This window comes from Symsagittifera roscoffensis, chromosome 6, assembly GCF_963678635.1.
Source record: "Symsagittifera roscoffensis chromosome 6, txSymRosc1.1, whole genome shotgun sequence".
NCBI lineage: Eukaryota > Metazoa > Xenacoelomorpha > Acoela > Convolutidae > Symsagittifera > Symsagittifera roscoffensis.
In genome coordinates, this window is record NC_087067.1 from 21,230,990 (window position 1) to 21,257,623 (window position 26,634).

The following is a 26,634-nucleotide window of genomic DNA, read 5'->3' on the forward strand; positions in this document are numbered from 1 at the left end:
CGACAACTACAAGGTTTTGAGCAGTCATATTTGAAGGCAAGAATTGCAACCCTTGCGGGTACTCTGATAGCACCTAACTACAGGGTTGGGAATTTGAAATTTTGTGAATTACTTTGTAAAAGTTTTGGAAAAATCACAAAAATCGTCGTATGGATTTAGGCATTCATAATTCGTGGCCAATTTTGCAACCCCTGGGGGAAACCTGAAAGCATCCCACTATTACGTTGTTTATTTTAAACTCGGTAAGACAATCACTAAATTCAAACTGGAAAACCTGAATAAATTCTTAACCATTGCAATAAACGATATAGCTTAAGCGTGCAAAAATTCTTTTTTTAACATGCAAAAAATACGTTGAAAAAGCCTAACCATGGCGAGAAAGGGAAGCCAGGATTTAAATATATAAAAGATAGATGATGTCCAGATCCCCTAACGGTATGTTGTACTTTTTTATTTCTTAAATATCCTTATAATAAATTTACCTGTGTGGCATTCTGCCAGACTGGCACAGCGCAACCTTCCCACGCAACACGGACATTGAAGTAGAGGCCTTAATGGTTGAAAAGTACAGCAAAGGAGGGTCAGAATATTCGGTAATTTTAAATTTTCAAAATTTCGATTGACGAACGAATGTTTCTGAGAAATACGAAAAACCGCCATTTTGAGCCAAAAAAGTGACGAAAATCAGAACAACAGCAAAAATAGTGAGAAACAGTTGGACGATAACGATATAAAAACGAAGCCTCTTATCGTGACGATCACGCACGATAAGACACTTAGCGGAAGGAATTAGCGAGAAGGGAGGCTTCAGTGGGGAAGTAGTGGAAAGCAGTACCCTCCCGTGCCACGAATTGGAAGTAATAACGACGTTATTACTGTAAAACACTGGTTTGTAGAACTTTAATTAAAACCCCACCGGACACATATCACTGAAATACAACAACAGAGTTAACATACTGTCACATATTCCCCAGACTTTCTTATTGAGTTCGCATGGATCATCAATGATCGGCGAATGGATTACTGAATATTGGAATAGTTGTCCAGTAACGAATTATCCAGCTGTGAACAAAAAGAGAGTAATGAAAATAACTCAAGAAAGGAATAACAAGTGCTATACGGAGACTTTCTGGTGGCAAGAAAAATATTATCATGAGCAGTCACTCGATATAACTAAATACTTTTCTGGCCCAACATAAATTGTTGCAAACTTTCCGACGACTTTGGAGATAACTTTGTTAGGCAATCTGCCAATTCCTCGTCTGTAGGAACCCATTTTAACTGGTGTAGAATTCCATCATTGATCAAAGAACGCAAATACGCTATATCCACTCTCAGTCTCTTGTCTTTCTGAACTTTCGTTGAGAAAACGTTTTGCACTAAAGAAAGATTATCCGTATATGTTCGAATATTGACATTTTCCCCCGTTAACTCAGAAATAATCTTTTGACAAAGAAATGCAGCATCAACTGCATTTACACAAGAAATTGTTTCTCCGCATAAAGTGCTCCTGACAACACGTCTCAGTTTCTGAGACTTCCAGCTCAAAAGGGCAGGTCTTTTGTCAGACGCCTGTAAAAAGACCAAATAACCGGACTGGGTGCCACCACAAGGCAAATTTCCAAGAGAAGAATCGGTAAAAACGTTCAGTTTCCACTCATCTGCACTTCCAAGATTCTCGAACATCAAATATGAATCAGATGCAGAATACCTCAATTTTCTCACAATTTTATTGACAGCTAAGAAATGTGAGCGCTGCCAATCTTTGGACGAACCAAGCAATTGACATACTTGAAAAGACACATCAGGACGAACCTGTGATGCGACCCATTGTAACTTCCCCAGAATAGCACGCATATCACGCCTAGCAAACTTGTTGACCACAAAATCATGTTTTGGCACAATAATCTCCCGCAATTCTTCTACATACGAGGATAAGTCCAGTTTAATTCCTCTTTCCGTTTGCGATAAGTCAAACCCAAGATAACGAAATGGAGCTGTCTCTGTCGATCTGATGTCGAAAACCACGTCAAGCGACTTCATCACAGAATATTCAAACTGTTCGGTGCCAGCCCACAAAAAATCGTCAACATGGGTAGTTAACAGTCCAACTATTTCACCCGCTTGATTTTTCTTGTAAAACAAACACGGATCAAACTCTGAAACACAGCATCCTGTGGCCAATACTTCGTCTTTAACTTTATCATACCAGTGTCGAGCCGCGTCAACAAGCCCGTAAACGCATTTTCGTAATTTCCAGAGTTTCCCCGATAATCCAACTTCCGGCGGTGGCATAACATATACATCACGGGTAAGAGGTTTTCCTTGTAAAAACGCCGTTCTTATATCCATCGAATTACATTTCCACGCCTTGGAGGCACAGAGTGATACTACTATCCTGAAAGTATCTTTGGAGCAAGTCGGAGAATCCTTTATGACGTTATGAAGATCTGGATCTTCAAAACCCCTAACTACGAGTCGTGCTTTCTTTCTATCTGGCTTCTGAGTGAGCACCCACTTGCAGGACAGATATTCTTGCCCTTCGTCGATAACTTCCTCAAATACTTCGTTTTTCTTCCAACTCTTCATTTCATCCATTTTCGCTTCAAAATAGGCATCTGCAGTCGCGTTCAGAGCACTGACTTCTACATCCTCCAGTTTTGACACATCAACGCAATCCAAATTCCCTTTAATTTCTTTGGGAGATTCATAAACAATATTCCACCAGTCTTTATGAACACCTGTCGACTTTCCTCCTCTGCTTTTGACAATCGCTTCAATTTCTTCTCCTTCAAACCCAGATTGGCGTGAAACAAAACGAATCCGTCGACCAGCGGCAGGTTTCAAGCACTCTCGTGATAAATCCTCAGAAATAGTCTCAGCAACGTCGTTTGGAACACAATTAACTGCTGTATCGCCTGGTACATCAATACGGAGTCCTTTTTCGATACCAGGTTCAATTGTAGCTGTATTTTCGCCTTCATCATCAGTTTCATCAACAACAACCTGGCGATCAGCGTCTGTTGAACCACTGTCGCCAAAAACTTCCTTTTTCTCCTCGAATCCAGCTTCTGCTTCTGACATCTGTTGAAACTGATCTGCACATCGTTTCAATCGCGAAGTGTGTACTTTTACAACACGGCCACCATGTCGCACAAAAACAACACTACTTTCTTGACCGATAACTTTTGCAGGTCTCGCCATTTCAGTTCTCCGTCCCTTTTATAAAACACGCTATTCCCAGTAACAAATGGCCCTTTGTCAGTCACTACTTTGGCTTTGAGAGCCCGTCTGATGCGATTACTGCAATCAGCTTCGATAAATAATTATCTAGACTTATGCAACGCATTCAAGTTTTGCGCTACAACTTCGCAAGTGGTCTCGCATTCCAAAGCTGGCAGTTTATTGGTAAGAACAGATGGGACATGCGGTCCAAAACCAAACGCGACTTGAAACGGTGAGAAGCCATCGTTGTTAGCCAAGCTATTTTTAGCAAAAACGGCATGCTGTAAAACAATATCTTTACTCAAAGAAACTGATTCATCGGCCAGTAATTTCTCCAGCATGTCTGTAAGAACTGCGTTGTGCCGCTCAACAACGCCGTTGGACCAGGGTGAAAAAGCTGCCGTAGTCTTCACGATAATATCATTATTTTGAGCAAATGATTGAAAATCAGCATTGTCAAACTCACCACCATTATCAGTTAAAACAGCTTTCGGATATCCGTAAACCAAGCACCAACAACGAAGAAAACCTTCAATAATTGTACTCGGTCTTTTGTTTGTAATGAACACAGCTGCACTAACACGACTAAACAAGTCAATCACGTGTAAATACCACAAAGTGTGTCCCGACTGGGCCATCTCGTGCAAATCCATAGCCACAGTATTATTCCATTCCATACTGATAGGATAAGACACACTTGGCTTCGGAGTAGCTCGTCCGAACCTCTGGCAAACTTCACAGTCATGTACGACTTCAGCAACGGTGCAATTCACTACTTTAGCACCAGATTTAGCTATTAGCTTCTCTAGTCTGGTCGAACCACAATGAGCAAACTGACGATGTAACTTCATAACTTGCTGAGAGTTCAAATTACCAGAACTCAGGCAACAGAACTCTTCATTTCCAAAACTGATATCCAGCAACAAATGTCCAGGTTTCGAACATTGTAACTGGATTTTTCCTCCATCTGATGTACTCAACATACTGGTGTGAAAATCAATACTAAATCTTGCTTTAGTCATCGACGCAACACTAATCAATAACGGCAACTGACCGGGAATAACCAATACTCCGAGAAAACAAGTAACATTGCCGATTTTAACAGGTATGAAACACTTATGTTCAACTTTGATCCGCTCACCACCACCGAACACAACATGGGTATCGACTTTTTCACGCTCAACTAAAGCTTGTAAATAATCCGGCAACTGGGAAATATAGTTTTCCATCCATACTTGTCCAGACACAGTTGCAGTACACGCTGAATCTAGAACCGCCTTGCCAAACGCTTCGTTCAGAAGAGCAGCAGTGAGCATCGCAAAATTCAAGAAAACTGTCTCATCTACCTTTTCGTCTTCTTCTGTTTCTGCCTGTGAAGCAAAAACTTGTTTCTCTTTATCAGGGCACTCACGAACCTAGTGGAACCGTGAACCACAGTTGGTACAAACACTGATTTTTCCAGTACTTCTATCCACGGGATTTGACCCAGCTGTATTTCGACGTCCAGAACTTCCACCCCTGAAAGAACCACGAACTCCTCTTCCTCTCCATGGTCCCCCACGGTTTTGCCATCCTCCTGGTTGAAAACCACCTGTTGCAGCAAAAACCGGTTCATCTTTCACAACCGGAGCACACGAGTTCCTCTGAGAAACTTCAGTGGAAAAAAATACGCTTCAAACTCTTTTTCATGTTAACAAACTGGATGTCTCCTGTCGCCGACAAAACCAACTTTTTATCGCGATCATCCAAACCAGCACAATGTAATAGCTTGCAAGCTAAGATACCATCAGGTAATTCCAACCCATGTTTCACTAATCGTTGATTCGCACTCTCGAAAGCGGTGATGTAGTCATTTATAGGCATACTGTTCCGTTGAATAGTCTCAAACTTCTCATAATCCGAAAATAACTGGTCTGCAGTATCCTTCCCAAATGATAACTTCAACTGCGTAAGAACCTTAGTGAGCCCATCATTAGCTTTCAGTTCATCAAGTGGAATAGACATGGCAATCTCACGTTTCGAACTACCAAGTGATAAAGCCACACAAGGGCCTTTCTTCCCGTCAGCTAAATCTGTGATAGCATTCCAAACATCCACTTCTGTCTTCCATGCTTCAAAAGACATTTCATCTTTCCATTGCGGCGGGGTTTTATAACTCGTATTTGCCATCGTCTACCTCCTGCTACCATGTAAAACACTGGTTTGTAGAACTTTAATTAAAACCCCACCGGACACATATCACTGAAATACAACAACAGAGTTAACATACTGTCACAATTACAGTGAAAAGACGGAAGCGGAGGCTCGGCCCGCCAGAGACAGTATTTGGTGAAGGACTATAATAAACTGACTTTTTAGCTACTCTGATGCCATAGACATTTGAATTAACACCGGTATTGTTTGATATTTTAGAAAATGAGTAGCTAGAAAGAGGAAAGAGTCAATCCATCTCCAATGGATTTAAAATAGAAAGGTCACCAAAAATATAGTAAACGTAACAGTCGCCTACTTCAGTCACATATGAGGCTTAAGAAAAATAGGCCCTATAACCATTGGCTCAGGAGTCAGGGACACTAGCTCTTGTGTTTTTCTACCTCAAGAACGGTCGGAGCCAATTCGGTTCGCTTGCGACATGAGACTAGAACCCGTTACAGCTTAAAGGCTACTACCAAAATATCCCCCCACTCTAGAGAATAAGAACGTCCCCATACTTAGGTCTCGAGATACCCAAAATACACGAACGCCGTTAAAAACAGGGTCGGAACAATCCGTTAAGTTACTTTTTATTGGACCGTGGAACTTTGATCCATTTCAGATGGATCAACCTAAAACTCGCCTTATCTCAACATAACAATCATAAAATACACTCGAGAAAATTAAATTAGGGACTCACATGTTGATGCACTCAAGTACAAGGAGTAATTAAATTGGTAAGCAACTCAAGAATTAGATAATATAACTAGATAAGTTTCATACTGGTCATTTTTGGTAACAGAAGTAAGTTCTGGCTCTAGAATTGGAGTTTTTGTGTGAACCATTGGGACACTCAAGCTGTCCACCTTTCCATTGAAGGTTCACTCTAGTTTGTTCCGAATAGTTGTTCTCTTCTTTTTGTTATCTCTCTTCCTATTTCGGGATAAGACAGCTCTACTCGTGTCCTGTTTTATATCTGGAAATTGCGAATAGCAATTTCCTGCTGTTTTTCTTGAGTATTTTCCCGCAATTGTAAACTCGGATGTTCTGATTTTTCACTTTTTGTTTTCAGCTGGTACGAGAAAACTGAGCATGACAGGCTCCATTCGAAATTTTGAAAAATAAAACTTCACTCCAAAATTACGTATTTTCGTGTCTCTCAAGGTCAAACTTTCAGACATGACCGACTGGCACATACTCCCCGGACTCAAGATCGATGTCCTCATCGCGTGCTGTCTTTGTCAGTGAATCCCCAGAAGCCCGAGTGTCACTCAAGATACAGTGCCAGTGGTCATTTACAGAAGTTTGCAGCAGACTTAAGTTTATCTACCTTCCAAAATTCACGACCATATAAAATTTTCACACTATCGCTAAACAGCAATAAAAATCTGCACACACCTGCACCTTATGAATTCCCGCTTTTTAAGCTGGTGATTTAAAATTTCTTTTGTCCTATTCAATCAGGAAATTGTCATGCAGCATTTTGATTTATATAAAAGATCTAGCATATTAATAACAATATCTTATTTGTTAAAATTTCTTTTTCGTGAACCCAGATTTCATCCGAGTTCACCATCGAGCCCCCTCCCTCTCAAGACTCAAGACTCTAGAATTTTCCTTTTGAGCCACTGGCTCACCTTGTGTTCTTCGCCCTCGAGGTACCCGATCCAGATACTTTTGACACTGTGATCTGTTCCAATAGTGCTTCTTCGTCATCGGAGCTGATCACAACCTCCTCCCAAGCCTTCAGCTGTTCATAGGATCGCATCCACTCCCTTTGCTCTTGCAATCTCTTCGCTTGATTCGGTAAGCTCTTCACCTTCGACTCCCGGTTCAAACTGAAGGAATTGTGAAGACTAAGGCTTACATTCTTCGCCAGATCCTCCTCCAGTTTTGACTCCCTCGCTCTAGTGTTGTCTCTGGATACTCTACCCACTCTTTTCCACCCCGTCGTGATCGCATTTCGATGGGTCAGCAGAGGTCTCTTGAAGGCATCTGGTCCTATCTCAGCCTGGAATTGTCGATATTTCTTTTGATGTTTCCTCATGTGATCCTTCGTCGCTACATATAACCAGGATGTGAACGTCGCGCGAAACCAAGGAAAGAATCTCAAGCGGCTCCACACGTGTCTGACTTCCATTGGTATGGCGAACACCTTGCATGCTGTCTCGAACAACTCAAGTCTCCTGCTGTAATCTATCGCGTGAATCGACTCTGCTGTTGGCGTCTTCGATTCTCGATACTTTGCTATGTTTTCTTCCATCCATCGTAGAGCCAGCATTGTGCTCACCACCAAGATGGTCACTTTTTGTTGATGCTCGGGTAACCCCAACGACCTGATTTCTTCTACATCCCAGATCAGGCAGAGATTGGCTTGGTCTGTGTACCACACTGTCTGCGCCAGACAGAGGCATGGACAATCCCCGTGTGTGAGGTCGATGCTCCTAAGATTGCGTTCTCCCGAGGCTTCCAGGAGAGGCTCAAGTTCCATCATCTTCTCGTGTATCACGTCGACTTCTCCCAAGTTTGGGGCACCTACCATGGGTTTCCCCATCACGTTTTGTCTCTCGAGGTCACTTGTATTTTCGCTCTCCAAGCCTAGAAGTTCTTCACCCCAGATTTCACTCAAGTCATCCCTTTGTTCTTTAGGCACTGTTCCTCGGACCTTCCTCAACAGCTTGTGTGAATGATGTGACATCCGAGCTAGTCTTACACATTTGGGCACTGAGAAGGCTTTGTCTACCAATATCCTCTGGCTGGACACTTCTACCATCGCCATGTGTAATGGATAGTGGCTGCCACATAGGTTGGCCATCACTGACCCCACTAGGGATTCGCATTTAGAGGCAGTCCATAGGCTTCGCTCATGGGAAATCCCATCTCCGTTTCGAGTCCAACCTTCCAACTCTTGATGTGTTTCTGGGTCACTTGCAACACTCCGGGCCATGACTCCACGCTCAACGCGGTCACCAAGTGGTGTTCTGACTCTAGCCTCTCCAGTGACTGGAGACTACACATTCTTGAGAAGAATCCCAGAGCTGTTGCTAGGTTCACAGTGGTACTCGCGTAACACTCAGCCACTATCTGTATCTCACTTTTCTCCCTTTCGGTGATGTCTTCAAACCAGGTGACTAGGTCTTCTTTCTGGAAAGACTGTATCCTGACGCACGATCGTCCATCACAGGTGTGCTCGCCATTCCCACACGTCAAGTCAAGACAACTGCCCAGCTCCATCTTCTTTACCGAGCCTGTTCCACTCGTCATCTCATTTGACTCCTTCATATGAGGCAGGATCAGTCTATGTACTATACTCAAGGTCGCTAAATCTTCATCCTCTGTCGGCGCCAATCTCACTCGCTCAGTGACTTCCTCGATCAGGCTCGCATGGGGATGTGGACACCAGGAGGGCCTGAGCAATTTCCACACCACTCCCAGATTCGTGGTCAACATGCCGTTCCCGTTACCCATTTTTAGTTCTACTCTTTTACTTGAGCGTGGCACACTTATTACTTCCGGTGTTCTCTCGAGAATCAAACCTAGACTAGGTCTCTTTCTTTCCACAGGGTCTATCTCCATTATCCTCTCTGTCCAGAACTTCAGCAGCTCCGCCACCTCATAGTTTCTATGGGCACCTCCAGCTTCTAAGTCTAAGAAAGGGTTGTATGCCATCCCCATCACTCCAGACACATACTGATACTCTCCCTTCTTGTTGGGTTTCAAGTACTCTCCTGAAGAAGCCAAGTTACGGTGAACGTCGTGTTTCTCCTCGAACTTCTTGTTGTAGAATCTCCGTATCTCATCTAACTTCCTGTGGCTCTCTAGAGATTGCCTAGAACCATCCTCCTTTTCTATCCCAGTACTCTGGTACACATTCAAGATGACTGTGGAGACTCTCCTTTCCAGCGTCTTGCTTCCAATTGCTCTCTGGTGACATGCTAGGATGGTACTGTCAGTCATCATCGACATTGTCCATCTCAAGAAACAGGTAGCATCTTTCCTCCTTGCCAGACTCAAGCCTGAGTTGTCCCTAGCAACGTGCTGCATCAGCATTCGATATACCTCTAGATTCTTGCCTCCCAACTTCAACTTGTCGTACGAAGTCAGGGTCTCTAACTCTGTCCCCAACAGGCTCCACGCGAACATCAGTTTCCTGCGGTCCTAATAAAGGGATTCGCCATCAACGGCGATGCCGATGAGGATGTTCTCATCGCTTCTTCAAAATGATCCTTTAACAAGTTCTGCCAAGTTCTCTTCAGTTGGCTCCCCAATTCTAATTTATTGATACCAGCCTTCTGCTAGGTAGCCCAGTTGCGTCGTTTGCGTGACACTCCACTGTCCAGCTTCTTCAGGCAGTCTTCCAATTTCTGCAATGTTTCCAGGGCCACCCACCACGGTCGGGCGGTGTTCCTCGTTTTATTTTTCTCAAGAGGATCGCTAGTCACTTGCTTCCCGGTAGCCTGGTGTTCATTTGAGACCCATTCTTTGCCGACGTCCACTTCCCAGGTCTGCCCGCTCGTCGAACCTCGCTTCATTTTTATCCTCTGAGGCTTGAAGTCTTCTTCCGTTGTTTAGCTGGTGGGGATCTCCATCTCCTTTTCTACGTCGAGCAGTTTCCTCGGCTCGTAGCTACTCTTGTAGGCTGCTGTCTTCCATCGTGCCAGAACCATGGGGGCCGTCTCTCTCAAATTTTCCTCCGAGAGCGCATCCGCTGAAGGACTGCCCAATCCCTCCACGTCTCTCTTCCTCTTGCGAGACCTCACGTCTTTACTCGGGGGCGTTGTCGTTATCATCACTGATTCGACTTCCTTGTCTCCGTCCAACCCTTCCAACTCTTGCCTCCCCCCTGCTCGAGCCTTAAGGATATTAGTACTTTTAATTATATTACTAGTTCCGATCTTATCCCCCCTTGCATGTTCAATTATTTTATCGTCAGTTTTTTGTTTCGGAGTAGAGCTGTCTTTACATTTGTCTTCTCTGGTCTTTCGTGGTGCCTTCCTCAACTCGACCATCTTGCTCAGCAGCTCTCCTCTAGCTTTCTCCTCCAGACCTGTCCCCATCAGGATAGGTTCTCCGAACTTCACCACCGTGTCCCACAGCTCCTCCTTAAAATCGTCCAATGTGGTGTCCTCGTCCACTTCTCGATTAAAATCGCTCAAGAATCTTCGCCAAGCATCCGCATCCAGAGTGCCTAGGAAGGCATCCCTGTTTCCCTCGAAGGTGTTCTTCGCCCTTTTCTCCTCACCCAGGAAGATCAATCCCATGTTGGGATTCTCGCTCGTCAGTGGCAACTCTAGTTTCTTGCGGGGAGATGAGGTCAAAGGCGGCGTGGGGGTGTCTGCCCAATTTTCTCCACTCAGATCTTTCAACAGTTCTTGCGTGGTGAACTCTTCCTCTGATGGCTTCTGCTCCGGTGTATTTCCCACCTCCATATCCTCTCCTGCCTCACTGAGAGTCTCATCCATGCTCTCCTCCCCCGATTCTGCTTCTCTTCTCTCAAGAATCCTTCTGAATCGATCTTCTACGGGATCACTCCTTTTATCCCAGGGGTGTCCACTGATAGAAGTGATGGTGTAGCTGGACCCGTTTCCTTATACTCTGTCAGAGCCACATGCAATGGGCCTGCTGCATCCAGCTCTTTTCCCTCCTGTCTCCTTTCCACCTGCTCTAGTCCGTAAGGTGCCCGGTATTTCCTTGTGGCAAACAGCATATCGTCTGCTTTCAGTGCGATATGCCCTTCATTCACTATCATCCTGCCATCGTCCCACACCGGCAACTTGTTCTCTAGACCTGCCCGCTCAAGTGTTCTCAAGGCATCTCGTACCTCGAACTTCGGGGGCATCGACCCTCTCATTTTCTTGGCTTGATTTGTCCATGAATTTATTTTTGTATCGCTGGTATGAAAATAGATCGCTGCAGAGTAGCCGATGAAGAGAGAATCCCAGCCGTCGATGAACTCCTTCTGCTGTTCTTCGGTTGCTGCTCTCGCGAAAAGGGACGGGACCACCAGGGGGCTGTTCATCCCCAGGGTCATTCTCCTCACTGTTGGAAATTCTGGAATGCTTGCCGGCAGGACTTCCTTCTCCAATATCGCCTCTAGCTCCCTTTTCACCAGCTCGAAGCTTTTCTTCCACGCGGGAATTCTCAAGATCTCTTGTCCATCTGCTGTCAGGGGATTTAGGTTCCAGAACTTGGGATAGGTTTCGATGGGGCCTTCGCGCTTGCCTCCCATCCTGCACTGCAGTTGTCCTCGAAAACTGTATACCACCAACTCCGGATCCTTCACCTTTCCGAAGAGCACCGTGTTGCTCATCTGTGCCCTTAGCACCTCTTGCTGACACCAATTAAGTGTCGTCCCATCTAGTACGCTTATGAGGCTCACGTGGGTCACTGAGTGTCGATAAGCTTTCACCAGAGGATCGTGGAAACGCGAACGTGACGGCCGGTCCATAGATACAGGTTACGACCTCCGGATCATCCCCATGGGGTCCGATCTCATGGCCAGGCATAGGTCTGTCAATAGAGGCATGCCCCCATTCACTTTCCTCCACTCCTCTCTTGTCTTCGGGCTCTTTTCTTCACCAGTCAGGTGCCGGTTCTGCATCAGTAGGTACTGTATCAGCAGCGTCTTTAGCCCGGCAGCACACTTATACGAGTAGGTGTCAATACTCGAGTGTGTTTTTCCCATCGACAGAGGCTCTCCGTATTTCATCAGTCGGTGAAATGACACCAGTTCCCCGTGGGTTAGAAGCACCAATGTCAAGTATCCGTCTATCCGGAGGGTGTCCACGCCCCGACTGAACATGTATGCTGGGCCCATATTAAACAGGTACCTTGGGTAAACCAGGTACAGTGCCAGCAACAGACTGATGGGCATATTCAATACTTCCTGTATGAAGGCTTTAAAGATGGTCTCTTTCGCGCTATACACTCCGCCCAGGAACTCCTTTCCCCAACAAGGACTCAAGAACTCAAGAATCTCGTGATCCCTCCTCGTCCTCAGCTCACCCCTTGCGTGCTCCCTCCAGAACCCTCCAATCGTGACTTCGTTGGCTGCTCTGACGAACCTGCCAACCGTCATTTCGCTTTTCTCGGCCACTCCCAGCTGCTCCTCAAGAAAATCCCAAAACTGCTTCACCAGAAGCGGAGCATCTTCTCTTGTCTTCTCCGTGGCGTTCTCCAGCCTTGGTGTCAGGAAGGGCCACCTGCCTCCCTCTTGTGTCAGTCGATACACCATCGACTCCAGCTGCTTCTCCGATGCGGCCACGTTCTTCTTCTCGTTGCTCGGCCCTCTAGATTTACTGGTGGAGCTTGTGATGGTCACCTCCATGTTTCGAAACCACAGACTGGCCGTCAGGTGAGTCACCACTGGATGATCGTCCTCCATAATCGGACTGAGCTTGAGTTGCCTAGCGAAGTTAGATATCTCCAGCAAGAGGACCTCGTCCAATACGATGAGGATGTCGGCCAACTCGTGAAAGCCCCTCAACGCGTGGGACACATCCGCCCACGCCGCCGCGAGTTCTGACCTGCGGAGTCTCAAGTTCGTAGGTTCCAGTTCCCGATTGGGAGCTGCCATCAGAATACGCCATCCATTCCCTTCTGCTATCAAGATCAAGATCGCATACACAAATTGCAGAGCGGGAGGCATGCTCGCGTACCCGGGGGACGTCGTGAACGCCACTTTTGTCTTGGAGCCAAATCGTGAGGCAACGTTCTCTTGTACTTCATTCATGGCTGCAAATAATGTCTGGATGGCTTCCCAGATCTTCTTCGGCGTAGGTTCATCACCTTTGAGCTGCTCAAGAAACCCCGTCGCATGCAAGTGATCGTTCATCCCTGCAAACAGCAGTAGCTCAGGCTCGCAAGGCATCTCCGATTTTACTGCCACCACCAGGGTTAACATCTGGTTTAGCTCCGCTCCCGGCAATGAATATATCAGAGTTTCCGGCCAAAACAATTTGGGAGACGTCCCCTCAAAGTCCCCTGCTGCGGCTGGGTCTGCCCTGTCATAAACAGCTAAGGTTTTGGCCAGCTGCGTATTCCCGCAGGGTTTCCCGTATCTGGGGTCGTTGGCTAGTTTCGTACCTTCATACGCGGCGTCTGGTAATTCCATCTCTCTCGGATCCATCAGCTTGTCCACCACCCTCAACTGTGCTGGAGTGGCCACCCTAATCCTGGCAATGCTGGTTTGGTGTTTGGGAGGCTCCACCACGAATCCCGGACTCCCTAATGACTTGAGAGGTCTATAGTTAATAGGTCCCATCACCGATTTTGTGGGAATCCCAGTCAGATCCGCCGTCTCCGTCATTTTGGCTCTCAAGAAGTGTGTCTCGTGAGCCTTCAGCCAGTCCACGCACTGGAGTCTACCCAAGTCTTCGTTTTCCACCTGCTCAAGACCCAAAGCTTTTGCTAACTCTAGCCTGCACTCCAGGTCTTCCAAGTCCAGGTCCTTGACCTTCTCCACATATTTCGACCTGCTGGTCTCCGCTGGTCTCTCCGGCTTCTTCTTCTCCGCCACCACCACCGAGGATATTATCGATCCCTGGGGAGTTGATGACGTTGCCTCATCAGCCTCCATGGGCGCGGCGCCCGGCAACTTGGTTCGGCTGTTCCTCGAACTGTCTCTAGAATCGGCCATCGCACCCAAGCGACTGGACAAAGCCCTCGAGTTGAAGAAGGGTGGATTTGGGGGTGGTCCGAATGTGACCTGTGCCGTCTCTAGCAACTCTGCCTCCAATGCGCTTATGTGCCTTTGGAAGACGTCATTCAACCACTCCACCCCTCTGGGCCTATCAAAGTGAATCCCATCCGAGGATGCATCGTCAGGGAAAGCGGATAGCCCCATTTGCTCGGCCACGTCCAACAACCCAACGGGGAGGACACTTCTTCGGTTTATCTGCCTGATTATTTCGTTCAGGTTTCGCACTTTTGTGTTGATCTCCATTGCATGCTGGTCCGCTTTCTTGTTGTAAAGGATGGTGCACACCGTAAGAATAGCCGGATCCATTTGAATCCGCAATTCCTCAAGAATGCAGCTCATCTTGTCGTGCAGCCTCGCCACCTTCCTTGCTTCCCCCCTGTACACGTTGTTCGTCCCGATCATCAGAGTCACCGTGTATACTCTTGCCATACCTAGCATCTCAAGTGTCGCTAGCATCTGCGGCGTCGCGGCTCCAGCGAAGCTCAAGATTCCCGTTTGCCAATGGGACTGGATCCGAGTCAGCACCCGCAACAAGCTGTCCCCTATGATCAGGTGGACCGCCCCCTCGGGCACACGTGGCTGCGTGAGGTATTCCACCCAAGCTGCGTCATGGAAGCAATCTCTCCTGTCTCTCTGCGCCGTGCTCCAGTCCATCCGATTGTGCCTGTGGTATCTACCTTCCGTATTCTTTTTGTAACTCGAGATTACCACACTCCTGACAGGTTGCTCCCCCCACGTCGAGGGTAAGTCCACTCTTGCTGGATTCTCGCGATTCCTTAGTTGTAGCCGCTCGTGCAACTCTTTCAGTCGTGACGAGCTACCACTCACCTGACTACTACCCGGGGTCGAACTTGGCGTATATCCAGGCAGCGCGACGTCCATCAACGGGCGTATTACTTGTGTCTCTAGACCACGCAGGGAGGACGCTGATTCAGACGGTATCCACACCTCCAACCCTTCGTTCATGTGTTCTTGAGCAGCGCGATCGAGGTTGAATCGTCCCTTCGACCTAGGAGCTTCATCCACCTCCATACGTGACTCTGGTCTTGAGCCGGTCACCACCCGCTCTTTGGGCCTAGCCCCTTTCTGCATGTCGAGCTCGCGTTGTCGCTGCTGGATCCTTTCAAGCTCCGACTTCAGCTGCTCGCAATTCGTGGCATTCTCTCGCACCCTTTCTGCCTGTAGCTGTTCAGCTCTCATCATGTCCAGTTCCCTCCGCGCTTGATCCCTCTCAACTTTTGCCTGATCTCTCTCGAGCACCGCTTGATCCCGGTCGAGGTTCGCCTTGTTCCTCTCCCGCTGAGTCCTCTCAAGCTCTCTCTTCATGATACTGACGTCCGGATACGCTTCCCCCGTCTGCTGTGCTCGAGACATCAATGGTGTCTTGCTCGTGCTCTGGCCCGTGGATCTGACTGATGGTCTGACCGGCAGTGGGAATTCCCCTGCACCATACTCAGTGTTTTTACTCAAGCCAGGGTTCCTTGCCAAATCGAACCCCCTTATTGCTCCATCCACGTTCCAAGACAGCCACCTGGTTTGCTCTTGATTAGATATTCCATCGGTGGTGTAGCCCACCGTCAAAACTGCTTCTGTCGCAGACTCCCGGCACTCGCCCTCATCCTCCAATTGGAGGATGGCATTCAACATCACTGCCATTCTCTCATCCACCTGAAAATAATCCAGGTCCCTTAGACGTCTGTACACTTCGTCAAGTGTGGGTTTTTTCAAAGCCGATGGCATGGACTTCCAGAATCGATCTGCCATTTCCGTAATTTCTAAGTGATCTTGAGTATTAGCAACTTGAGTTTTAGCAACTTGAGTTTACCTGAGCAACTTGAGCTTACTTCTTGAGGTGTCGTTCAACTTGTGTTCTCTTTCTTCAATTGAATACAGTTGAGTAGTCAATTTGACTTTACCAAATCAATCTGAAAATAACACCCCATTTTTAGACTAACAGGCTGTGTTCCTACCCTAAAAACCCCCCTTCACTACTATATTTAAAACCTTTTCCTTTCGTCCTACTAAAATAGTTCAATTGGAAATCTTCTAAAAACATGCAGATTCATTTTATGTTTTAGCACCATCAATCATTTAAATTTTAATTGTCATGCCAATCACCTCTAAAATTCTTTACCTGTTTTGTACCCCCACACCTAACTCGAGATTCTTCCCTCATGCCCAACTTGAGAGCCCCGCGTACCCGACTCAGGCGATGCTCAAGTAGTATTTCTTGTGAAGATGCACCATTATCTCAGTTTCTGCGAAGACCACGTGTAGGATAGCGTACAATTCCCTTGGGCTCAATTTCCCCCTGTTTGGGTCATACACCGGCATTGAGACCTCCGTTATCCCCCTCTCAATCATGAAGTCTCGTAGTCTTGTTACTGCCAACATCACGTGTTCAGGATCGATCGTGTTCCTGTCATTGACCCTCGTCACTAGGAAGCATAGGTATTTGCCCGGGACTTGTGCTACTGATGGTGGAAGCGCGGCTATTCCTCCCAGTCCCGGTCTCTGTCTAAACAGAAACTCCACGTTCTGGTACTCTCTCTTGAAGTCAGCTTCCAGTCTTGATTTGAAACTCATGTCCGCCGTGATACAGATTGCGCTAGTCCTGTCTGACAGAATGAAGTCACTATCCGTTATCAGGATATTTTCTGAGTATTCGTTTGGTATTTCAAACTTCGTATTGAAATTCCGTCCTATGGTAGGCTCGGCCTCCTCCCCTTCCAGTTCCAGTCCGCACTTTTCTCTCACTTCTCTGAGTTTCTTTATCATCAAATTTTTGGTGTGGGTAAGTCCTACCCCCACTCCCCGGACAAAAATATTTATCGACGTCCCCGTCGATGATGCTGGGTCTGAATTATCCGGCGGAATGTCGAGCGAGCTGTCTGTTGCCGTCCAGCCGAAAAGAGGATCCTCCGTTTTCGTGTACTTCCCCGCTGATATGTCAACTTGCTGTATGCTCTGTCCTTCCTCGCTTCCGTTCTTGACATCGCGCATCCATTCTAATATCCTCAGGTTCGTATTCTCCCTCCTCTCTACCTCGCTCAGTTCTAAATCCGTCTCCCGCTCCGGCGTCGAGTAGTCTTCCTGTGGGTAGTGTTCATTATCATCGATGATCTGCCATTCACCATCTGCCGCCAGCTGGCCCACACTTATTAGTTCTTTGCTTAGGTCATCGGGCTGTATCTTGTCGATCAGGAAATCGTCCCCGTACCTGTTGTACCTCATGCCTGTGCGTTTGCGATTGCCACTCTTTGTCCCCGCTGGTATTGACAAGTCTGGTTCTGTCCACTTCGGCACCTCACCTTGCTCCGGATCGTTCCAATCATCTTCCACAAAAGATTCCGCGTCAGAGTCCGCGTCTATTTTTTCATTGTCATCCAAACTCAAGTTCTCATTGCCATCATTTTTATCTCTGGTGCCATCATTTTTATCTCGTTCACTTCACATGCTGGTTCCACCACTAGGTACTCTAGTCCCTCCATGTCCTTTGGTATACACCAGTCCTCTGGGGATGGTCCATGAGGCTTCAGGTTCTCATAATGTGCTGCTCGCCCAGTACTCAAGCGGTAGAACCGTCCTTGTTGATGTACTTCATTTATCATGAATGGTCCTCTCCATTTCTTGAGTAGTTTCTTCGTCCCTTTGGGCGGTATCACATTCTGGAAAACCCACACATACTGGCCCACTTCATATGGCTTCGCCTGTAATATTTTTTCATCATATTTCTTGCGCTGTCTCATTTGTGCCTGCGCAGTGTTCCTCCTGCACAGCTCGTTTATTTCCTGCTGTCTCCTGATCGCCTCTTTCACGTAAGCTTGAGGCGACGTCCTCTTCCCTTCATACTCTGGGTAAAAGAACGTCAGAGGCATCGCTCTCTCTTTGCCTGTCAACATCATGAATGGACTGATTCCCGTCGTCGAGTGTTGAGTACTGTTGTATGCCCCTACGACTTGAGGCAGATACTTATCCCAGTCCGTCATGTATCTAGAGCAGTATACCCTCAGCATGTTCACCAACGTTCTATTCTGTCTTTCTACCAGCCCGTTGGTCTGAGGATGGTAAGTCGTCGAGTGTGCTTGAGCTATGTGTGACCTCTTCATTAATTCCTTAGTCAAGTCCCCCACAAAGGCTTTGCCGTTGTCTGACTGAAAAGTCATTGGACAACCATACCTTGATATCCAATGGGTTATCAAGTGGTCACAAGTCTCCTCTGCCGAAGCTGTTTGAAGTGATCAATTATAACCAGTATCTGGTTATACCCTGACTCCGTCATACAGATCTTCTGATGGTCTATCTGCACCACTTCATCAAATTCCGAGCTTTCCACCGACTTGAGTGGGAATTTCATCTTCCTCGGGTCTTTCACTTGCAAACATGCCAGGCATGCATTCACCCACCTCTCACAGGCTTTCCTCAATCCTGGCCAATCGAACCTGTGAAGTATTCTTTGTTGCACTTTGTCTATCCCCTGGTGCCCCATTTGATCATGTGATCTGAACAGCACCTCTGTCTGATATAATTGTGGTAGTATGATGAGGTTGTGCTTGTGTAGTATCTTGTCTTCTTCTTTTCTCTTGCATGCTACAACCCCATCAGCCGTGTGATAGAGTAACTCTATCCTCTCTTTGTAGAACTGGCTCAGGATCTTGTAGCTGTCTTCTTCAAGTTCCCCTTTCTCCTTGGACCCCGTTCGGATCCATTTGGAGAGATTGCTTGTCATCTTGTCATTCTTCTGGGCTCTTATCAGGTCCGACATTCTTATCTCGCTTTGACATGTTCCTTCAGCGCCATGATCTGCCCATTCATCTCCCCAGGGTTGTGGACGTCGTCATTCAGCTTCACGCATACTATCCTCCTTACCACCTTCATGTCGTCTTCCGGCACCAGATTTGTTCTCACATTTGAATTGCATGATAGCTCCCTGAATGGCTTCCTCGAAACTGCAATCCTTTCAAGTTCTTCACCACCTCGTATCTCCTGCACGTCCAAGTTAAAAGTTCCTGAGGACGGATCTGTTTGTAGTTCCCTGTCGTGGTGTCTAATCTTTTCTTCTGCCAATATCATGCAGAGACTATCTTGATTGTCACTGCTCGCTTCCGAGTCCTCATCCCACATTTCACCTTCAGTGTTTTCTTCTTCTGTGTTTTCTTCTTCTGTGGACGTGGACCGCTCCCCGGACTCTTGACCTGGTCCCAGGTATTCAGCTTCTTGCTTGAATTCCACTCTCTTTCTCCTGACTCTAGTCTGTTCAAGTAATTCAGCTGGGATCTTTTCAACCAGTGACTGCACCACTTCCTTCCCATCAAGGTTAGTCACCTTCGAGGTATTTCTATCACTGGCTGTCCCGCTCTTTCGCAGTATTTCGACCTCAGGTTCCTCTTTACAGTTTTCTTGAATCACGGGCTTATCATCTGCTAGTCTCTCGAGTAACCCCTTTAAGTCTTCGTCTATTTGTGCTTCCCCCGTCTCTACCTGGTTGAGATCGTAGCCTTTTGCTTTGAGCGTCTCCCTCACGATCTTTGACTTGAGCGTTATTCCTATCGGTATCCCTCGGTTCTTTTTCAAGTATGTTTTTTTGTAGTTTCCTTTGGTAACTCGGGGTGATCTTCTATTGGTTTGCCTGATTTGTCCAACCATCTCGTGAGAGGAAGACTGTCATATGTTTCCTTGTCCATGAAGGAGAAGCCATCTTTGATCTCAGGTCTATCTGCCTCCCTCTGTTCTTGTCTCTCGTAGAACTCCGTCTTCTTGCTCAAGCTGTCAGCATTTTGATGTTTGTCTCGTGTTCTGTGCTCAATTATCATATTGTATCCGTCCAGGCGAACTATCCACCTCCCAATGTAACTTTGGTCCATTGAGTACGTCTTCAGCCAGCTTAGTGCCCGGTTGTCGACTCGCAACTTGAATGGCTCACTGCCTAGGTATGCCCTATATTTCTCGACAAAGGTAACCACCGCGAACATCTCTGCTTTCGGTGCTCCGTACTTCATTTCCGTGTCACTTAGGACTTTGCTCCCGTGCGCTATTGGTCTCAAGAGTGTTTTCCCGTTCCACTCTTGTTCTTGGTGGAGAATTCCAGATATCGCTACTACCGACGCGTCCGTATCCAGTACGTACATCCCCTTCTCTGTTGGCATCCCTAGTGATGGTGCCTCGCACAACTCTTTCTTTATTCTCTGGAATGACTCTTCTGCTGCGTTATTCCACGTGAACTTCTTGCCCTTGTGCCTCATTAACTGTTGCATCGGATAAACCTTGTCCGCATAGCCTTTGACGAATTCCCTATACTAATTTGCAAAACCCAGAAAGCTCATCAATTGGTGTTCCGTTTTCGGCGATTTCCAAGTTAAAACTGCCTCTACTGCGTCTGGATCTGGTCTGATGCCGTGTTTGTCCACCATCCTCCCCAAGTATTTTATCGAGTCCTTGAGTATCTCACACTTTGATGGTTTGCACTTCAGCCCCGAGCTCTTCATACACGCAAATACTTCGTCAAGTCTTTCAATGTGGTCCTCTAGTGTGGGTGTCGCTATTACCACGTCATCCACATAGCACATCACCAGATTGCCATACTTCTTCGTCACGCCTATCAGCGCGTGTGCCATCAACCGCTGAAACGTGGCTGTGGCATTGCAAAGTCCAAACGGCATCCGTTTCCATTGAAACAGACCCAACTCGCAGGCAAACCCTGTCTTGTCACTGTCCTGCTTCCTGAGTGGTACCTGCCAAAAAGCCGAGCCTAAATCAAGAGTGGTAAAAAATTTTGCATCACCTAACTTCGAGAGGCTCTCATTAATCCTAGGTATGGGATAGGCATCCTTCACCGTGACGGAGTTCAGGTATCGAAAGTCACAACAAAACCTCAACTGGTCGCCTTTCTTTTTGGCCATCACTACTCTCAATCGCCTTTCAATCTCCTTTCTACACGCATCCGATTTGTGTGGGGTCATGCGCCTCGCCCCTTCCCTGTGCGGTATTGCGTTTTCCTCAAGTTCTATTTCATGCTCAACAAAATTACAACACCCGATGTCTGCCTTATGTCTTGAAAAAACTTCTTCGTTCCGTTCTAGTACGTCCTTGATGGCTTCGAGCAGTTCGTCCGTGAACTTGCCTCTTAGGTGTTCAATATCCGGTAGAACCGGTTTATTACCCTGTATTTCGTCTAATGTGGTCCGTTCCGGGAAATTCGAACAGCTCGATAGTCCATCGTCCGTCTCTGACTTAAGTGACTTCACAAGACCTGATGAATCTTTTATTTTATTCAATCGTCTCAAGATACAAATTTTGTCCCTATGATTGGGACAATCAACAACTTCTTTTTGTTTTTGGTTTTCAGTCATTTCATATCGAGTTTTAACAGGTAAAGCATATCCCAGTTTCCTCCCCCTCTGTATCGTGATTGGCATGTCAAGGGTATTCAACAAGACACTCACGCAGAGGCCGCTCTTCGTAATCGAGAAGGATCTTCCTAAAACAGCAGCACTTTGACTATTTGGGTTTGGGACTACACATACCTGCTTGTTGTCACTTAGTTCATTGTAATTTTTCATTCGTAAGCTTACAATGGCCGCCTCGTTCGCCTTTAGCCTCACCCTCCTACTCAAGAATACCGGTGCTTTGGTTTCATTTGCCATTATTAAATTTACCGGTTTGATTGCGTACCTCCTATCCGGGTTCCGTATCCTGAACATTGCGTTGTTTAGATCAATCGCTACATCAAAGTTCCTGATGAAGTCTCTGCCTAAAATAAATTGGTCAGACTCATCTAGGTTTTCTACCACAAGAAAGCTCATCCACAGGTTACGTTCCCCCAGATTGAGGGCTATTATCGGCATTCTGCCCAACACCCGCAGGGCCCCTTTGTTTCCAGCTGACAACCGTATTCTCGAATCTATCAAATCATCTTTGTTGAAGCCCATTCGTTCCCAAGTTTCGATTGGTATGACACTCAAGACTGCTCCCGTATCAAGTAACCCACGTAACTGAGTCTTTTTGCCACTTGTGTCTAGCACGTATCCTGTCACATCTGCCTCTGTCCCGATGTGCATCGCATCTTCTTCAAGCATGGCGCAGTGTCCGATCGATCTCACTTTCAACTCTTCTTTTCCCACGTAGATTTGCCCAATTAGGTCTTCATCAACTGTTATCATTGTTTTGGTATAGATGTTGATTCCATCTATATTTAGCATCACTTCATGTGGACCATAAGCTTCTGTGTACCTGTTATCAACACGTACCGACTTGCTACCCCCCCTCGTGAATAGTGCTCTCAACGCTCTAGAAGTCGTTTGTGGGCTTATCCAACTCAAGTAACCTGCGTACACATCAATGTGCATTATTGTCTGGTCACTTGGTTCGCTTAAGTTTCTCGTTACTTCGTGGCCGCCCACAGTGATTATTGACATTATTCTTGCCCCAATCTTTGTTAAGCCAAATGGCTTTCCTGTAACCATTTTTACAGTGTTGTAGTTTCCATTTTTTGTCGACCCCTCAGCAGCTTCTGGTATTGTTTGTACGCAACTTAATGTTTCGTTCATTCTCTGTCTTTGGATCTCTTGCTTCAACCGTTGTTCTATTTCTTTCACTGCCAGGTCTTGTTTCACTTTGTTGATGGCCTCCGCTGCCGCCTTCTCATAATCTATTGCTAGGTCGTTCTTCGCCGTGGCCTCTACTGCGCTATTACATTGTGTTACAGCTTTCACTGTTTTCGTTGGTAGCTCCGCACTTGGTCTTTCTAGGTTTTTCGTCTCAAATTCACCTTGTCTGTTTCTCTGGTTCTGCACCGCTGCTAGCGCCAACTTGTGTTTTGGATGACTCTGATTCTTGACCGCTTCCCAAAATAACGGACAGTCCATCCTGAAGTGCCCCTCTTGGTTGCCGAAGAAGCATCTTGCATCTATTTTGATGATCAAGCCACTATAGAACTAGTGTTCCTCCATCTAGCTCATCTCTTCCTCATCGGGTGCATATCCCAAACTCTTCATGCCCTGTTTGTATGTCGTGCAATCCGCCACATGATGATCCGCCGACCCGCAGTTAGCCGACCTGCGTTTGTCCATGTCATCTCTGGGCTTGTACCATGACGACCTCTGTGGCTGACTTCCCCCTTGTGTGTTCCTGTTGTCTGAGTACGAGTATTTCTTGGGTTTCATCAGCATGTACTCTCTTGACTTCTGCCTCATCTCTTCTGGAGTTGGTGCACTGTCTTTCGACAATGTATAGTACGTTGCTAACATCGTTCTCAAGTCATCACTCTTTACCCCATCAATGAACTTTGAGGCGATGCTGAAGTTCCTTCGATTGGTAGATTCTTCCGGGTCACTCCTTCTTCTCAAGCTCTCAAGATCATCTAGGAACCTGCCTATCGATTCATCGTCCCTTTGTCTCCTCTTTTCAAATCGCATCATCGCTTGATGACCCTTCATGCCTGAGCCGAATCTGTTTAACAATATTTCAAAGATTTTGTCCGCTGTGTCGCGTTCCTCTTCTTTCTTCGCAACCACGCATTTCAATGCCGTTCCTTCCAGATTGCTCAGTATCGCTGTGCATGCCTGCCTCTCATCGTTCGAGTTGTCTTGTTCTAAGTGCAACCTCATGACTTCTACCCAAGTGTCAATGCATCCATCTGAATCATCTTTGAACTCCTTCGGTTTCTTGAAGGTTTTCCTGGATTTGTTGCCTCCTCTGTCACTCGAGTCGGTGTTCCTCGTGGCGAAGGCTTCTAGCGTCCTGTTCATCATTTCCCAGGTGCTTGCCCAGGTCATGGCATCCGGTCCCACGTTGTTGTGAGTCGTGGAGTCCCCTGGACCACTGGTTGTGTTCGCTGTTCCATTTTTTATAATGGCCCTGGTCCCCACCGGTGCCGTAATCGCGGCCTCCCGGGTTGCTGGTAACGGTTTTGACTGTCGTTTGTTCCTTTGAGGCTCCACGAAGTCCACTCTATTACCTTGTGTCCTCTCTGCAGCTGGCCTGTCTTGTTGTGTTGAATTCCTAAGAATAGCGTCTAGCTTTGTCTGTATTGCACTTGAGCTCTCAGCCTGTTCCCTACTCATCGTATCCATTCTCGTTTCCAAACTCCCTAACTGGCAATTCACTGTGTCATATCGCTGCTTCATTTCTTGCATGTCTTTTCTGATGTTCTTTTCTCGCTCTTCATCAGTGGTTTCTACTTTGTCAGACATCTTCTGAAGCTTTTCCTCCGTCGCTCTCGCTAGATGGAAATAGTTGTCCAAGTACTCATGTTTGTTATGTCTCATTTCATTCCTTATCACATTTCTTTCCTCTTCGCTGTGCTTCAGTTTCTCATCTATCTGATCTAGCTTCGCCATCAAGTCGCTTAACTCAAGAGTTGTCGTTCCATGGTCCGTTGTTGTCCTGTAGTTGGTCACTGGTCCCGATTTTCTCTGACCCTCGTTCTGATCGGTCTCTGTCGTTCTCGTGGATACTGTTCCGAATGTTTTGCTTTTCTCGACTTTCGTCTCCTCCACTGCTGCGTCCTTCGATCTCATTCCGACCATCATTGCTAATCTTTCAGTAAAAGACGTTCTCTTTTGAGACTCATCCTTCACTGTTTCTGGCGTGTTGCCTGTTGTGTCTGCCACGTTGTCTATCGGTGAGAACTCTATGTGATTCGGGTTAGGTTCTGCCGCATTAGGCATTGGAGTTGACTCTGTCGTCTTCTTTCCTGCTTTATCCACACTTTGATCAGGTGTCTCTAGATCAATCTCGATGTTGGGTTCTACTCGTTCCCCTTCCGTGCCCTCTTTTGCTTTGTTCTCCGTGGTACCCCTCGTGCTGACCATACTAACTGAAAAGTTCTTCTTTGTTACCTTCGGACCCATTGATGTTGTCTTACGTAGCGACGAATTATACTCTGTCTTCGCTTCGGTAGAACTTTTTTCAGCTACCGGTACGCTGCTCCGCCTCATTATTTACAATTGTTACTATTTACAGTATTATTATCTACAAAATTCTACTCTAAGGTTAAAACCTCGTTTGACAAAAAAAAATTTATAAAAAGAAATCGACGATTTGCTAAAAACCACTTTTCTTAAGCTCTTGAAAGTTTTATATGTTAGGATAGGATAGAAAATATGATTTTACAATTGGTTACTTCAACCTGACTTATGTCCCAAGACCAATTTCCCGAGACCAACGTCCCAAGACTAATGTCCCAAGACCAACGTCCCAAGACTAGTGTCCCAAGGCTAATGTCCCAAGACCAATGGCCCAAGACCAACGTCCCAAGACTATTGTCCCAAGACTAATGTCCCAAGACCAATGGCCCAAGATCAATGTCCCAAGACCACTGTCCCAAGACCAACGTCCCAAGACTATTGTCCCAAGACTGATGTCCCAAGACCAAGGGCCCACGATCAATGTCCCAAGACCACTGTCCCAAGACTAATGTCCCAAGACCAATGGCCCAAGATCAATGCCCAAGACCACTGTCCCAAGACTAATGTCCCAAGACCAATGTCCCAAGACCACTGTCCCAAGACTAATGTCCCAAGACCAATGGCCCAAGACCAATGTCCCAAGACCACTGTCCCAAGACTAATGTCCCAAGACCAATGTCCCAAGACCACTGTCCCAAGACCAACGTCCCAAGACCACTGTCCCAAGACCAACGTCCCAAGACCAATGTCCCAAGACTGTTTCGTACCAAGACTGCTCTGGTCCAAGACTGTCCCAAGGCTGCACTGTCCCAAGACTGTCCCAAGACTGTGTTGCCCCACGACTGTCCCCAGACTGCAATGTCCCAAGACTTCTTCGGTACTGTCCCAAGACTCGTCACTGAGTGTTTGGATATCGGGTCTCTTCTTCTTCGTTGTAGGGACTATTGAACCACTGTACATTTTACCACCACTTGAGCTCTTGCAAAAATTTTCCCAAAATCCCTATCTTAATGGTCGAAACCCAAATACTAATCCAGTCTTTTCAGGCTATTTGAAACTCTAAATTCCCCGCAGGTATCTTGTAATCACCTGTTCGTTAAAATACCAACAACAAATTTTCACCAAAACGTAAAATTTTAAACTGGAAAAAATTTCAAAAACAGATGGGTGAATTCTCCTGAAATTCAAGGTTGACTGATGTCAATCTTGTCCGAAAAAATGTCTGGTACCCGATTGCCACGCGTTTTCCTCCCCCCTGCTAGCGATCTTATGGGGTATCACAAAAACTGTCTATGTCCGTTCCCCCTTACCGATCCGACCAGGGTACCTACCTTAACCTGATTCTAATTTTGGATATCCGCTTCCTATAACCAACGCGTGTAAATATCTAATGTAACTAAGTCGACGATGCCGAACAATTAGTTACTCTAATGTGTCCCCTTTTTACAATTTATAACCGCTAACCTCTAACTTAACCAGCACCCCTTCTAACCTCCCCCCTCTTTAGCCCCCCTCTTAAGCCAAAGAATCCTTTAAGCGCCGGGTGCTAAACCTCTCGAGAGAAAACCGTAGACCTGTTTCCAGGCCTGCTTGTGCAAAAACTTCCTC

At 46.5% G+C, this 26,634-nt stretch overlaps 1 protein-coding gene across 1 annotated transcript in view; it reads right to left on the reverse strand.

Annotated features, from left to right (window-relative positions):
* Positions 1–26,634, reverse strand: part of LOC134848523 (vigilin-like) — a 352,291-nt gene that overhangs the window by 216,084 nt on the left and 109,573 nt on the right. The gene's annotated exons all lie outside the window — the stretch shown is intronic.